The following is a 4294-nucleotide window of genomic DNA, read 5'->3' as shown; positions in this document are numbered from 1 at the left end:
TGTTAACTGACCTCGCCTTCTGGATGATAGCAGGGGTGAACAGGCAGTGGTCGAGGTGGTTGACGTCCTTGATGATCTTTTTTGGCCTTCCTGTGACATCGGGTGCACCCGGTAATACATTGTCACATTCTGGCAGAATAAAAAATGGGGGGTCCCCGCTGAAAAAGTGTCTGAATACCACTGATAATGGCTATGGTGGTGGTGGAACTGGTTTATTATGATGGTGGTGGTGGAACTGGTTATTATGGTGGTGGTGGTGGAACTGGTTATTATGGTGGTGGTGGTGGAACTGGTTATTATGGAGGTGGTGGAACTGGTTTTATGGAGGTGTGGAACTGGTTATTTTGGCCGTGGTGGAACTGGTTATTTTGGAGTGGTGGGAACTGGTTTAAATGGAGGTGGTGGTGGAACTGGTTATTATGGAGGTGGTGGAACTGGTTATTATGGAGGTGGTGGTGGAACTGGTTATTATGGAGGTGGTGGAACTGTTTATTTTGGCGGTGGTGGAACTGGTTATTTTGGAGGTGGTGGAACTGCTTATTTTTGGAGGAGGTGGAACTGGTTATTTTGGAAGGTTGGTGGAACTGGTTATTTTGGAGGTGGTGGAACTGGTTTATTATGGAGGTGGTGGAACTGGTTATTATTGGAGGTGGTGGAACTGGTTATTCATGGATGGTGGTGGAACTGGTTATTTTGGAGATGGTGGAACTGTTTATTTTGGAGGAGGTGGAACTGGTTATTTTGGAGGTGGTGGAACTGGTTATTTTGGAGTGGTGGAACTGGTTTTTGTGAGATGGTGGAACTGGTTATTTTGGGCGGTGGTGGAACTGGTTATTTGGATGGAGGTGGAACTGGTTATTTGGGAGGTGGTGGATACTGGTTATTAATGGAGGAGTGGAAACTGGTTATTTTGGGTGGTGGAACTGGTTATTGGAGGAGGTGGAACTGGTTATTTGGAGGTGTGGAACTGGTTATTTTGGAGTGGTGGACTGGTTATTTTGAGATGGTGAACTGGTTATTTTGGCGGTGGCAGCAGTCAAAGCAATTCCACCACCGTGATGATGGTGATGACCTCTTAAAAGGTATTTGGTCAGATTATGTACAGTATGTTTCCTAAAAACTAGAGGGTGGCTCAACTAACCCTTTGGGCTCAGCCTTACTTTCACATAAAGACAAAATACATTGCGAAAGGGTTATTTAAAGACAACAAATGTAGCTAGCCCTCAACCAGAGAAACATTAAAAGAAAAAGCTTTTACTGAACAGCGGCTGTGTCTGAATTGGTTACCCTGTTCCTTAACCTCTGGGAATTGTGGGACGCTAGCCAACAGCCAGTGAAATTGCAGGGCGCCAATTCAAACAACAGACATACTCATAATTAAAATTCCTAAAAACATACAAGTATTATACACTTTTAAAAGATAAACGTCTTGTTTAATCCAGCCACAGTGTCCGATTTCAAAAAAGCTTTACGGCGAAAGCAGCAACCATGAGATTATGTTAGGTCAGCGCCTAGCCACTGTAAACCATACAGCCATTTTCCAAGAAGGAGAGGTGTCCACAAAAGGTAGGAAATAGAGTTCAAATTAATCCCTAAACTTGATGATCTTCACCGGATGGCACTCCCAGGACTCCATGTTAGAACAATAAATGTGTGTTTTTGTCGATAAGTTCATCTTTTAAGTCCAAAAACCTCATTTGTCTGCCATATGAGTTTATGTTATACTCACAGACATTATTGTGTTTTCTTATCCAAATATACCAATTATATGCATATCCTAGCCTGAGTAAAAGGCCATATAACTCTGGGCACGCTTTCATCCACTTCCCAATGCTGCCCTATCCCAAGGAAGTTAAAACAGAAAATATTTAAAAACTAATTTCCTAGCACTGGGATAAACCTGCACTCCTCAGAGCGTAGTTTCACGGTTTAAGGCCTTCCTTACTACACACATCCACAACACCCTTGCAAGCCGCAAGCCTACTAGATGGTAATACTAAGACCGGTAATACTGACGGAAATACTAGAAGGTAATACTACATGGGTTATCTAACGGTAATACAAGATGTACATACAAACTGGTTATACTAGGCTGGTATTACTTGACCATGGCAATAATAGACATAATACTAGATGGGTAATCTACATGGTAATACTGACATGGACTAGAAGGTAAACTAGAAGGTAATACTAGAAGGTAATACAAGATGGTAAAATACTAGACGGTAATACTAGGATGGTAATACTAGAATGGTAAATACTAGAAGTAATACAGACGGGCAATACTAGATGGGAATATAGATGGTAATACCAGACGGTAATACTAGACGGTTAAATACTTAGATACAGTAAAACTAGACGGTAATACTAGACGGTAATACTAGAAAGGTAGTACTAGACGGTAACACTAGATGGTAATACCAGACGGTAATACCAGAGCCGGTAATACTAGACGGTTAAAACTAGACGGTAAACTAGACGGTACATACCAGACGGTAAAACTAGAACGGTAATACTAGACGGTAATCTAAGACGGTAATACTATCAATAAGTAATACTACATGGTAATACTAAGACGGTAATATCCCATTTCTCTTTCTCCCAAAATAACGGTCAGCGCTGATGTTCTAAAAGAGCTGGCAAAATCTGGACCCTTACAAATCAGCCGGGCTAGATAATCTGGGACGCCTTTCTTTTAAAACATCTGCTGAAATTGTTGCCACCCTATTACTAGCCTTTTCAACCTCTCTTTTCGTGTCGTCTGAGATTCCACAAGATTGGAAAGCAGTGCGGTTATCCCTCCTCTTCAAGGGGGGACACTCTTGACAACCTAACAGCTACAGACCTATATCTATTCCTATCAGTACAGGTGCATCAAAGCTGGGACCGAGAGACTGAAAAACAGCTTCTGTCTCAAGGCCATCAGACTGTTAAACAGCCATCACTAGCACATTAGAAGCTGCTGTCTATAGGCATAGACTTGAAATCACTGGCCACTTTAAGGAATGGAACACTAGTCACTTTAATAATGTTTACATATCTGGCATTACTCATCTCATGTTGTCACGCCCTGACCATAGAGAGCTTTTTTTCTCTCTGTTGGTTAGGTCGGGGTGTGATTTAGGGTGGGTCATCTGGGTCATATGTCGATGTTGGTCTGTTATGGTTCCCAATCAGAGGCAGCTGTTTATCGTTGTCTCTGATTGGGGATCACATTTAGGCAGCCATTTCCCCTTTGTGCTTTGTGGGATCTTGTGTTTGTGTAGCTGCCTGTGAGTAGCCCAGAACGTCACGTTTCGTTTGTGCTTGGTTGTTTTTTTTTGGTGAGTTTCTATTTATTAAAATATGTGGAACTCTACTGCGCCTTGGTCCGATCCATATGACGAACGGAACACACGTATGTATACTGTATTATATACTATTATACTGTATCTTAGTCCGTTCCGGTCTGACATCGCTCGTCCATATGTATATAGTCTTAATTAATTCCTACTTAGATTTGTGTGTGTTGGGTGTATGTTGTGTAGATTGTTAGATATTACTTGTTAGATATTACTTGTTAGATATTACTTGTTAGATATTTATATGAATCTTGTTGTTCTGGAAGCATCTCTGCAGAGTGGTCACTAGCTAGCATAGCCACAAAGTCAACAAATCTGATTTAACCTTAACCAAACTGCTCTCCGTAACATCTCAACCAATAGCATCATTGCATCAATGCTGCTTAATAAAATACTGCAGTTAACCTTTACAGCCCCGGCGTTCCGCTAGCGGAACTCCTCCCACATTCCACTGAAAAGGCAGAGCGCGAAATTCAAAATATATTTTTTAGAAATGTTTAACTTTCACACATTAACAAGTCCAATACAGCTAATGAAAGATACACATCTTGTGAATCCAGCCAACATGTCAGATTTTTTAAATGTTTTACAGGGAAAACACCACGTATATTTATGTTAGCTCACCAACAAATAGAAAAAAGCACAGACATTTTTCACAGCACAGGTAGCATGCACAAAACCAACCAAACTAACCTAGAACCAACCAACCAGTTCCACCACCTCCATAGCCATTATCAGTGGATTTCAGACTTTTTCAGGGGGACCCCCCATTTTTTATTCTGCCAGAATGTGACAAATGTATTACCGGGTGCACCGATGTCACAGGAAGGCCAAAAAGATCATCAAGGACGTCAACCACCGAGCCACTGCCTGTTCACCCCGCTATCATCCAGAAGGCGAGGTCAGTACAGGTGCATCAAAGCTGGGACCGAGAGACTGAAAAACAGCTTCTG

This window comes from Salvelinus sp. IW2-2015, unplaced genomic scaffold (genome assembly GCF_002910315.2).
Source record: "Salvelinus sp. IW2-2015 unplaced genomic scaffold, ASM291031v2 Un_scaffold3225, whole genome shotgun sequence".
Classification (NCBI taxonomy): Eukaryota; Metazoa; Chordata; class Actinopteri; order Salmoniformes; family Salmonidae; genus Salvelinus; species Salvelinus sp. IW2-2015.
Note: the sequence above shows the minus strand (reverse complement) of the source record.